The 13,065-nt window shown below is 38.6% G+C and overlaps 1 long non-coding RNA gene across 4 annotated transcripts in view; it reads left to right on the forward strand.

Moving 5' to 3' along the window:
- The window catches only part of LOC309716883, a 156,756-nt gene that overhangs the window by 21,203 nt on the left and 122,488 nt on the right, over positions 1-13,065 (forward strand). The window lies entirely within an intron of this gene.

Genomic DNA, 13,065 nt, shown 5'->3' on the forward strand with positions numbered 1-13,065 from the left:
TGTATAATCTGCAGATTCTGACAAAAATCTGCAACTATCCTTTGAAGCACCGCTCCTCTAACAGCAATCCGATCGTTCAGTCTGACGTCACTAGCCATGTCTGGGCCTAAACTCTGCTGCAGGTCCATATATCAAATGATCACTGTGGCATTACTGAGAGTTGAAACACTGTCTTTAGTCTTTCATCTTTAATAAAATTATCAGCGTTCTGCTCTACCAGGTGTAACAACTGAGTTTAACATCCAGGCATCCATGAAAACGGAATTTATGACATTTAACGGAATTAGAAGTTAGCTCGCTAGCTTCTATATAAATACAATATAGCATGTCCTGACTGCGGGGTTTTGGACACAAATTAAAACGTACAGCTTTCTTATCACTTCCAACATAAATGAAGACAGAAAACTAAACAGCAGTGACGTCTGTAGGGTTACTGAAGTTTGGCTAGCTGGTATATAATGATGTGCTACGTGACCGCTAGCAACACAGCTATGTTAGCATAATATAAACAAGCTAACTTTTTTTCCACTCGATAAAAGTTAACGTGAGTGTTCTTGGTGGTCAGGATCAAATGTAATCGCATGGCAGGATGCTGTAAAAGGACCAAACTTCAGCCAGGAGAACAACTGAGATAATCCATCCACAATACGAGGTTAGTCATTCATATACTGCTGCATGGGCTGTGCTGTAGTTACATCGTAAGGTTTTAAAAACTGAGCTTAAATAAATGATTAGCGGTAATAAAAGCTGAGGGAGGTCAACGGTGATCACTGACTTTTTTTAGGAGCTTTTTGAGATTAAATAGAAGAAAATACAAAGCATTAAACATGTTAACAACACAAAAGCCATATTAAATGCAGACTACTTTAGGCCCGGAAGTAGGATTCGTCACGTCATCACTTAATAATCGGACAAGGATAATTATTAGACCATATTTAAATAACAAAATAACTTTATAACTTAAAGCAAAATTGGGAAACGTAAAGTTCGAAACAAGTCTTTATATTAAGGGCCATCAGTCAAACAATACTGTTTGGTCTGGGTCTAAACAGAGCGCGTTGTGTGTGACATCTTCTTTTGCACATGCAGGCCGCTTTGAGGGCCGTGAACGGTTCACACTAGGGTGCGTTTGCTGTCACATTTTATTTGTAGTGTGAACAACCACACAAAAAAAATCGGATTTGATCAAAAAATCTGAATTGAGCATTAAGACCTTCAGTGTGAACGTAGCCTAAGATGCTATGCTAAGTTTGCTGCGCTGCTGTTCATGTGTCAGGTGCTGGTGAAGAGAAGGGCTTTATGCCTGCCTGTCTTCAGGAGTGTTCTGTCACATTGCGAGCCAGCTGCTGGAAACAATGCTGTTTGAAATGATTAGTCATACTAAAAGTAATTTTTAGTATCAGTTAGTATTCAATTATGCCATGGTATATGCTAGCTTCTTTAAAATTTTGGTATTGAAAGGTACTGTATTGGTTCTGGAATTGGTTATAGTGACATCCATAGCGGATATCTTGCATAGATAAGAAATAGGGGAAAAAAACAAAACAAAAAAATAAACCACACACAAAATACACACTCACATAAATTTTACTAGTTGCATAAAATTTCAAGCCAATTTGGAACAACGTTCAGACTTGTTTTATTCATGATGGACTTTGTTGTCAGAAAGGTGAGACAAAGAACCAAGTTGGGTGCTTGTATCTTAACATGCAGCATGCATTATGCTCACTTCTCACTGTGACTTTAATTAACCATCGTTCAGCCTCATCACAAATTTTTAATAGTATCCAAAGCTATTTTTGACAATACCCAGCAAGCCTGCCTATTCAGATAATTAAGCTCCAAAGTTGCCATCACAGCCAAAATTTCAAGTTTAGGGTTGTCCCAAGGCTGTTGAATTTTTTATTTTTTTTCCACCACCACATTCTCCTAAATTTGCATGAGCGGGCCTAATTAGAGGTTGAATTTGGTTGCAAAGCACTGACTGCACCACCAAGTTTTTATCCAGCCTTAAAGCACACAAGAGGCCTGTCTTGGTGTCTCAGCAGAATTAAGCGTATAATATCACAAGTGTTGATGCAGCTCACAACCCGGAATGTTTTCCCTGCCGCTCTTCATTTCATGCTATGACATTTACATTTTTTTAAGAAACCCACATTCCTTTAAATACTGAGACAAAGATAAAATGAAAGCCAAAGTTGCAAATATGGTAACGAAACCCAGTGAGTTCTTTCAAACATTTAGCAAAAAGATAGTAATGCATTACATGGTGTGTTTCTGCACAGTATATGTATTTGTGCTTCAGAAGTCATATAATGATCTCTACAGGGTCTTTGAAGCATTATGTGAGGTATCAGTCTCATGCAATGTTACTTCCCACTTACAATGTATCTGCATAGCCAAAAGCAAAGAGCCTGAAGTTCAGCCCATTAAATGGATCCAAGTTATCCTCAGGCTTCTTTTCCATCCAGCAGGGTTTTATAAGGGGTATATTTCACTGACTCACTGGCACAGCTGAGCAGGGAAATCCTTCTCTTCACGGTCTAGTTAGGATGACTGATGCAAATATGCTGCTGCTGAGTCCAGACACTGACACCATCATCACACTGACCCACTTAAAGAGCGAGAGAGCGAAATAGAGACAGAGTGAGAGAGGATGTTCCAAGTCATTTGTGACTTACATTTATTATTGTGACTTCACGTGTTTTAAGTCGTTTCAAAGCTATTAAAGCACCAACTCGTGCACGCAAGCTCTGTGATGTGGGAAGGAGGACGAGATATATTTCAGCTCATTTCAGATGAATGTCTGGGACATTCTTTGGACATGCATGAAAGAAAGAGATCAGCTTCAGATCATTTGTGATGCATATTGCGTTGTATATTTTCTGTGCAACCACATGCCTTTCCTCTGTGTGGGACTTTCCTAATTGATACATATGGTAGCCATCAACTTTTGCATGGATCTTTTGATCTGGTCGTCTTGTTAAGGAAAGAGTGAATGCTCGTTTTACAAGATCATGATAGTATCATCCAGTTTTATTTTTGTAAGTTTGAACATTTAGCAATCTTAGACTAAGGATATAGTTGACTATCCCCTCTATAGCCTTGGCTTGTTCAGTCTGGTAAGCATTAAAGAGGAACTCATTTAACTTAAGTAACTTTACCATTTAACTGTCACAACCTGGCTTGATTTGGTCCAGGTTTTTGCAAAGAATGAATGCCATTGAAATGCAGCAGATTTAACTGGAGGTGGATGGAGTGGATGACAGGTGAAAGATCAGTGATTACTGGTAATATTGGCAATCAAGTCACTGCAGGATTCAGTACTAAGCCTGAACGCTACTCGCATCAACCAAGATCTGTGAGTGCCTAAACGTAACCATTAAAACTAACAATGCTGTAGCAGCAAAAGCTGTAAATCAAATACATTGTTACGCATTCATCGTCAACATTTTTACAACTTGTCTGGTTAATAGAAAGCATATTAAAAGCTGTATGATTTCTTCAAAATGCATTTTCAGTTGTTGACTACTTGGCTTTAAATATCTTCTAGGCGGCAACTTTGTGAGGTAAAAGTGAAAGGCACTATGGGACAGGAAGTCTCTGATTGTAGCCCGGCCCACTAATTTGTCTGGGTAACAAACAAAGTCAGCATTTTGGAAGGGCTGTAACACAACTGATGAAAGTCGTTATGTTATTTAAACGTTTACAATTGCCCCATTTTATATCAAGTAAATTAGACTGATTGTGAATCAGTCGCAAACGCCCGTACACTTCAGGAGTTGCACGAAACTCATCTCTAATCCTTGCCGTTGTCACTTATTTTTTTTCTCACCAAGTTTATGGCTTTTTGTGTATTTGTTATTTGCTTATTGTGATTACTTTATTGAAAATATCTTGCCCAGGTACTGAAATCCACATGAGCTCCTATGCCTTCTTCTTGTTTATATTCCACGTGAGTGCTGCTGGCCTTATTGCTCGTTAACCTTTCCTAATATGACCTGCGTGTATTAATAACACTCAGTAGGAAAGGTCAATCAATGTGTGTGCGTGCATTAGTGCTTGTTTAATTGTTTGTCAGCAGGAATGCTTATGCAATCTGTAAGTGGCTCTGCATAGGAGGTATATGGGCTTTTCAGTGAAGTGGTGAGGGTAAATTGAATTTGCTCTTAATAATTAACCAGGACAAATGGTTTGATTTTTGTAATTCAGTTAAAACATAGGAACGCAAAACCCCTTTTTATCTATACAGAATTGCCTTGTACTCAATTACTTCATTAAATTCAGCTTGACCTTAAAGAATATTATTACAATATAAATGTATATATCTGACTCGTGAATTTCAACCAATTGTCTCATTAAAATGTTGCGTGCAATTCTACGCTGACCTTTTTAGTGCAGCAGTGCTTGGAGATGCTTATCTTCCAAAAAGAAAAAAAATGAAGATTTTCGATGTGCACCACTAAACAAATTACATAAAAATGTCCTAGTAGGCTTCTAATTGTTATAGTAGTAGTAGCAATGCAGCTAAATATGTATCAGCACAGTGATTCAGTTATTTAACTTGGCTTTCGATTTTTGCCGTTTTTCTGTGTTAAACTACTGGATCAAGCAGTTTTGATGATTTATTTTTAGCTTCTGCACTGTAAGTGAACCCTCTTTAATGAGCTCCATGTTTTTTTTCACTCTGGATCCAAATCATTGGGAAAGGAAGTCCAGGCATGTGTGCATCTGCAGAATCAGAGAGTGGGTATGCTTGGCAGTCAAACAGATCAGGGTGTCATGCGTGAATCCACTAAAAGTATTGATTATAGCTAAGAATGCTCAAATGTTCGGAGAAGTCCCTGCTAACCTGCCTACTGAGTAGTCCTGCTTGGTGCATTACCACCTGCTTCCTGAAACATGGATGTCTGAGTGATGGACATTGTTAATAAAACCAAAGCTTACTGTCCTGAACCATGAACCGTGGATAATTTTCATTTAGTGTTAGTGTTTATAGTGATCGTGCACTTATGTCTACATTATCGTGTACTCTTGGCAAATAGTCTATATTTATAGTTTTTTGAGCCAGAAGTGACCATGTTTGAGTGAGAGGATGGCGTGCTGACACAAGTCTTTTTCTTTGACTGAGAGTGATGTACATTTTGTCATCGGATGGTGAGCGCAAGGCTCTGACTGAATGTCCGTGTTGATGTTTTGACTGTGCAGACTCGTCCTCTGAGACGGCACATAATTATGCATCAACTATCTGCCCTTCAGGCAGACCTCAAGAGAAGTCAAACAGGAATGAATACTTAGCAGAGGTGTCTCCAGCTGTTCATGTCTGCAACAGAGTACAATCACTCAGTAATGCTAACAAGCCTGGTTAGCAAGGTGTGTAAATGTACTGTATGGTTAAATTGCAAAGATGCATAGATGTGCTAATTAGTGCATACAAGCAAACAAGACGTAAAAAAAAAGCTGCAGTACACTTATTGGGCAGTCTGTCAGTGCATTAACAAAATAACTTGTTGTATTATTCATCCAATACCTGTGTTAGACATGCACCAACATTACAAACATGGACACGTTGTCTAGTTCAGAGCAAAACTTTCAAACATTTAAACCTAAATACTACCAGTAATGACAGCTAAATGTTTGTTGACATTGACAGCTTGGCACGGGGAATTAACGATAGATTATTGAGACTTGACAAAGTGGCATTCACATGGGTCAGTGAGGATTATTTCAACAGGGCCACTGAGGTAAAGAGATATTTTGATCAACACCTCTGAAAGCATAATACCCCATGCAGGTTTTTGTAAACTCAGTAATGCACAACTCTAGTACACAAATAGCAAAGTTGATGACAACAATGTATCGGCATGTAAATGTTAGCTAAAACAGCAGCTTGGTGCTTCATATATTAACACATCCCCATTGGCACCAAATAATCTTCCAAGGTCAGGTTCAGCTCATGGAAATCTTTAAATGTGCAGTGAATGCTTTCTGTGTTTTTGAAATATTAGATCGTTATCTGCCATCCCAGAATTGCGTATGAAATTTGTCTTGAACTCTCTGTTTAATACGTCCTTGTGCTCTTAATTTTTTTGTCTCAGACCTCAACAAACCGTTTTTCATTTTGTTTTAGATAACAGACCACCACCGTCTAGTATTATTAATTATAGCCCACAACAAGATAAAAATAATAAACGGAGGCATTGCTTCACAAACAGAGAAGCATACCTGAGTGTTTATCTCTGTGTGGTTGACTGCTAGGTGAATGCGAATGCAGTCAACCACAGCTCGATTCTTGGTTTATGTACACTGTATATATATATATATTTACAAGCCTGTTTGTTGTGCTGACTTTGCTGTGTAAGAGCTTAAAAGCATGCACACAAAGTTCAGCTTTCATTTAATTGCAGCCCACCAAATACCCAATTTTGGGTCCCAATCCGTGGTTTAGAAAAACAGCCGACACGACCCACTGCAGACGAGCATTTCATGTTTTCTCGGTGTGTGATTTCCAATCTGACTGAGGCCCGATAACAGCGACATTGCTGTTACTCATTCCCTCAGATCCCCATGCCTTCGTCTCTCCTAATCAGATTTCTCTGGTTGGGTTATTTATCATCGCCAGCTCTGACTGTGAGTGATGCTTGGCTAATGGGTTTAGCATTCAAATGTGCCGGCTTGATGCGACAGAATCCCAACAAGGGTTGTCATTCCTGTGGCAGCAGCAGCTCCAGAGTGGCGTAAATAAGAGCAAAAAATAACACTGAAATTTGCATTCATGTCATGTCCTTTTTTTTTTTTTTGAACTTTTTGGTTTGATTGATTTTAAAAGTGTTAAAGTAATATGGAGATAGAGGTGAAGAAAGGAAAAAAGAAAGAAAGTTCAAGTTTGTTAAGAATGACAAGATCAAGATGTTCATCCATGCATATGTTTACTGATGTATCCATCCAACCATCCATGAACTGTGCATTTCTGTTTGCCTGTTCATTTATTTCCAGTTCAGATGGGATAAAAAAGGGATCTTGACTCACTGAGAGAGAGCCAGGAAATAAAGAAATGCATCAAAAAACAGTATACAGCACAGAGTCTTTGACAGGGTGAAGAGCCCATAAACAGAAATGAGTTGTGCTGAATGACAGTTATGGTTATGACAGTAAGTCATAAACCAACAGCTGTGAGTCTTCTGCGACTCTTCTATCTAATTTCACAATTGCACCTGCACCGTGCGGTGACATTCTGTGGTATGTGCTTGTGAGACGGGTCGTCGTCTCTTTTTGTTTGTTGCACAATCTGCAGCGATGACAGAACGCTAAATAACAAGACAGCTGTTTGTCTCTCGATGATATGTGGTTGAGTGTCAGGTGCATCCTTTCCTGATGTTTGATCTAAGGCCATAAATTAACTGATAGCAGTGATAACGACGCAGAGTGCATGTGTATGGATGCACGTGTGGGCTTGTGTGCGTGTACGTCAGACTCTGCAGTCTTCACTGTTCCATGTAAATAGCTCCATATGTGTGGATGGAAGACTTTATAGGGCTCATGGGAAACATTATGGACGCCCTTATCGGCTCATCAGTCATGTAACCCGGTTACAAAGGGAAACATTTGATCACAATGAGCAATATCAAGAATGCTTTACTTTCAACTATTAGTTCTGCTCCTTAGTAGTTTCTAAAGTGTGTAGATTCTTCCTCAGCAGATTGCTAATCAACCACCAGTTTCAGCATGATTCCGGGCAAGTCTCGACATGCATACACCCTCTGAGTTTAGGCAGTTTGTCTTGCCTTCCAGGATTCTGCTCACACCTACACTCACAGAAACACATGCGGCGCCAGTTTACTGGGATGTTTAGCATTCATTGGCGTCAAAAGAAAAGAAAAAGTGAAAAAAACTCAATTTAAAAAATGCAACAGAGCACATCTGTATCACCCTACATGGCGGTAAAGTTGCAAAACCTGATCATGAGTTTATCGTTATGTAACACACTGTTTGTTTCTGTATCTGTGGCGGGATTTTGCTGAGGCCTGACAAGCTGCATGGACAAGTTAACCAGGTAGTTAGTATCTTGTTCTGGTTAGAAAAATACAACGTCACCTCTATAATCTCTATAATGTCGCACTCATAATAGATTACAGTTTTTTGCTGCAATCTCATCCTTTTTTCACCTCCTCCAGCCTTATTTCTCAGTGTCTCTCGTCCCTTTACTCCTAGTGTTTACTTCTATATTATTGCCCCTGTATTTTATCCTCGCATGCATTACATTTAATTACGTGGTTTGCGCTGGATCATCTTGCTGAATAAAAAAAGTATCTATTACTTATCCTAGAGTATTTCCTTGCAGCACAGTTTAAATGTGATTGAATTGTCACAGTGTATCTGTGTTTTGTCCCTCCTTTTGTGCGGGCTGATGAACTGACAAACCCTCATGTCTCTGTATTTTGATTCAGTGTGCGTGCTTATTTGCCTAAACGTGTGCGCCTAGGTTATGTGTCCCAGCATGACTTCAAGTCTCCCACTTAGCTTTGTAATTACCTTTTTTCCTGCTATGACTGTTAATTGGAGTAGGGGAAAGTCACTGCTGTGCACATGCAGACACACAGATTAACACATGCACAGTTGAGCTGTCTCACCGAGAGCGATCAGGACTCTTAAGTGCTCTTAATTAAGTTAAAGCTCCACAGTGACATGTTTTTGTATTTATCTGTTCTGATTTTTCATTTATCATTTTCTGAAACTAATCCTTTGTGTATATAGTTACCCCGGTGAGTGGGAAATGACACTTTGACAGCCTGTTCGGTCTGCTGTTGACAAGTGCGAGTGAGAAATTTCATTTGTCATTCGGATGCAGGGGAGCTGACACCAAATGACTGTGATGAAGTTTTTAATTGAATTTTGAAAATGGTTATGTATTTTCATTTTTACATATTTCATTACTTACTATGTCGAAAGCTGCTCATCAACATTTGCCACGAGGACAAGGAAACTCAAACTTAACATCAGTTTGCAGCTTTTTACATATTGATTTGACAATACTACAATTTGACATGCTTCGATGAAAGCTGCTAAGTTGGGGAAATTATGTTTTAAGTGTTAAATATGTATATTTTAACATGCTATTTGTTTTGTTGATTTTTGTTAGTCTGTCTAAACTCTAATTGAGATCTTTTCCGACTGTTTTTTTCACTCCTCACAGTTTTGGAGCCTACAGTTACAGGGCCTAGTCGGTACCATTACTGGTACCATGAAGCTAAATGTGAGCTTGCACAAGTAGTCCACATCCATACATACCACTGCCCGTGGGACATTATGTTTAGGCTCATCTGACTGTTCGGGTGCTTTCAGAACAGATCATGTGGTTTGAGTTATAGGTTAGTATAAATCAGAGGATCAGTGAAACAGGAAGGCAGTTAGGCGTGAGTTGAATAAAATGGTTTTCTGATTGTTACACTGCCAACACATTGTAACTTATTATAGCTTTAGTTTCTTTCTCTTTCTGTCTGTGGCTTTCTCCTTCTTTCTTATTCACTTCAATAACGTTTTCTTTATTCTTTATTCATTCTGGAATCAAAGGTGATCTATAATTTCATAATGTTGACAGACTGACAAAAAGTAAAAAGTGTGCAGAGACAGAAGATTTCAAATAGAGTATCTGAAAGTGTCACTTCAAGATCCAGTCCAGAACACTGCAGTTGATTGTGCTTTTTTTTTTAAGTGCTTTGTTTTTTCTGGTTAGAAATGTTTAAAATGACAGCTATCTCCTGGCACATGATGTCTCGCATGTCACAGTATTCCTGTTCTTAATGTATTGCAGTGCGGGTTTCAAGTTTTCGCATCATTCTTGTATGCCTATTTGCAGGAATGTTTCCCTTCCAAGTCATGAGGTCAAGGATTCTTGCAGGTGCATGGCCCAAAGGCTGCATTTTTGGAGACATCAGAGAAAGTTTCTCATGCTGACAAAACAAGCGAGACACGTAACAATAACCAACACACATTTTTAAGAGGAGGTGGACTTTCTGCAACCATCAGGGATGTGTCTGTACATGGGATGCATTTACACACAGATTACTTATTAATTTTTGTTTGGTCCGCTTGTTCCAGTGGTAAGGAAACATTTTTTTTGTCATTTGCATTTTTTCTTTTGCATTTTGTGAGTCTGAGATGTAATGTGTGATTGTAGCCATGGTTGAGACCGTTCCTAGTCTATGTGTGTGTATATCTGTGTGAGTGCGCACGCGCGTGTGCATGTACGTAATTTTGTGACAAGAAAGCCACAGATTATTGCACATGAAATGTTATTCATACAAAGCAGCTCTAGCGTGACTATCCCCCTGCTACAGCACTCAACAGCCTATTGGAGAAATACAACAGAACAAATCTCAGTGAAAATAACAGTCTGCAAATCTCACAAGGGAGGTTCTCTTCAACTTCTCGTCATTTCTGATTTTACTTTTTTCCAACTGAGGTCCTTGTTGTAAGTTAAAAAAAAGAATGTGTGTCTTTTTTTATATGAACAGAAAGGCTGTAAACATTTGTGTGCTGGGAACTGTTACAGTACAGCATGAGGGTGTTGTCTAGAAACCCCCCAGAACAAGGAAGCTGTCTAAAAGTTTGGAGGTTAACACTAACTAGAGGTGGGAATTACCACACACTGCATGACACAATTATTACAATACTTTGCTCATAATAGGATATTCTGATATTAGTGCAATTTTAAACATTCTGTGATATGCTGAGCATTGCAATAACATATGCTGCCATTCTTAACCTTTTTTCAGCTGCAGATTATTTCCTCAAAGTAATATGTCATCAGTGTCAGTTTTGACGGACAAGATAAAGATATTTCACTTCAGTTACTTTGTTGCTGGAAAATAAGACTACCAAGTACACTAACAATGTCAATGAATGGTATCAAAAGTCAGTCTGAAATTGACTGGAGTCAAGGTGGCAATTACATGCAGTCTGTTTGTGCTTTTACAGCAATTACCTGCAATAAATCATTAAAAATCACATATCCATTGCTGTCTACATAAACAGAAATTCATATTTAACCATTATATTTGCACTCAGTAACCTTCGTGTTCTTCACGGATATAACCAGAATACAACCAGCCAGCACCTAGGTGTGCTCACAGACAAAGACTCATTCAGACTTATGCAACATGTTGGCAATCTGTCTGCCTTTATAAACAGTCGTTCCAGGTTAGACTGCAACTATCTGCACAAAGGTTGCTCTCCTATTAGGTAACCTGTGCAATCGTTTTGCAGTCAAAAGTGGTTGACACCCTCTATCTGTGGGCTACTGTTTAGTCAGCTCATGTTACAATTTGTTGCAGAATTTGAAAAAATAAAATCAATATAATCACGGGGCAGTTATTGTTTTTTTGTAGATGCAATGTCCTATTTTTACATATGTGGCTAAGTCATTAGCTTGCTCTGAATTTAGAGGCAGCTTTGTCAAGCTAAGTGTATCCAGTGTCCAGAAAATATTGTGATACCACGCTGTATCGACTTTTTCTCCCCACCCCTATAAACACTCAAGAAAAAAAAATTTATACTAACAAATAGCTGCTCGCAGGTCATATAACTTGTGTACAGAAAAGAAAATAGAAAAATATAGAAAAACATGAAAAGAGAAGTTGTGCACACTACTTTTCTTTTCCGTTCCTTTTGAGAATTGCACACTCACTCAAGCACCCCTTTTCTCCATCATATATCCTTTTACACTATACTTTCACTGCCCACTCAACATTTGACCAGAGGCTACAGAGTGTGACCATTCAACACGCTGACATCAAAATCCATACTTATAATGGTGCGAGAAGTCCGCGTTTGATATTTGATTCTGGTGTCTGCTGCGCAGGCAATCTGGAGCTTTACAAAGTAATGTCTTTGAAATGTCACACAGGATTATTGGGGGTATAGGGAGATTATTTTTTCAGTGATCTGGAGATCTCTTTAGCTCACTATGTAGTTTTATATTGTGCCTTCTTCACAAAGGCTTTGTGAGTCTGTGATAAGAGATCGTGATTGAAATGATGGGCTGGCAGTTAAAAAAAAAAAGGTAAGTGAAGAAAGAGGACCAGAAAAAAGCCTTTTGACTAAAAAGATTTCTAATAAATAGGTTAAAAGACAGCAAGAAACAAAATTTGAGGAAACATTGAACAGAAAGTTTGCAGAGATCAACTATAATGTCAGTGCAGTGAAGGGACATAAACAAACAAGCAGTCCATCGTCTTTTTGTCTCATTCTATCAGTGCCTGAGTTATTTTCTTATCCTAGCTCATTTTGTTTTTCTGCATCCATACTTACCCCACCCTGTTTTTAAGCTGGATCTTGTTGTGTTTTTTCTTTCCCCCATTCACTGTTAGTTTTCTCTTCTTCTTTTCCTTTTCCTCGCTGTGTCCTGTGATTTCTTCCCTCTGGTGTTCTGGTTTTGTAGATGTAATCTCTGTGATCTCGATGCGAGCTGTTTATAACTTCTAAATATGCCGCTTCCCTACCTTGACTTATTTTCCCAGAGTAACAGTTATGAGGCAAATGTTTTCATTTTCATGGTGTTCTGCATGCTTATCTTTTATTTCCCGCTAGATTTCATTTTTGGCAATCCAGAAGTTATTTCCTACGGTGAGAAGTGATAGGTAAAGTGGGAAAGCATTTCCTCTGTATTTTTCCTGTTCTGAAGCCGTAGTTACAGATCCTGTACGGCTTCTCTGTTGTTGAGTTGTACTGCCGCGGTGAAATGTTCTTAGAGATCATATTGGAACAAAATGGCTTTTTGTATCGCAGATTGAATAATAATCATTTTATTGGTTATTTTACCTAAAAATCATTGTGCCATAACAATTTCCCCTGGCTGCTCTAAACATGTAAAGCGCAGCCTGACATGGCTCATAGCTCAGCTATAATTCTGATAATATATGGGCGTAATAACACAGGGGAGAACTGTGGAAGACATATTCTTTTTAATAAACAAGATTTCAGTCCTATTTCTACTCTCAGAAAAGTCCTTGAACAGTAGCTAAACAAGTGGCAGTTGCTATGCAACATCCAAGTGATAAATTTTGC

This window comes from Aulonocara stuartgranti (assembly GCF_965226115.1).
Source record: "Aulonocara stuartgranti genome assembly, chromosome: 11".
In the NCBI taxonomy this organism is placed as follows: domain Eukaryota; kingdom Metazoa; phylum Chordata; class Actinopteri; order Cichliformes; family Cichlidae; genus Aulonocara; species Aulonocara stuartgranti.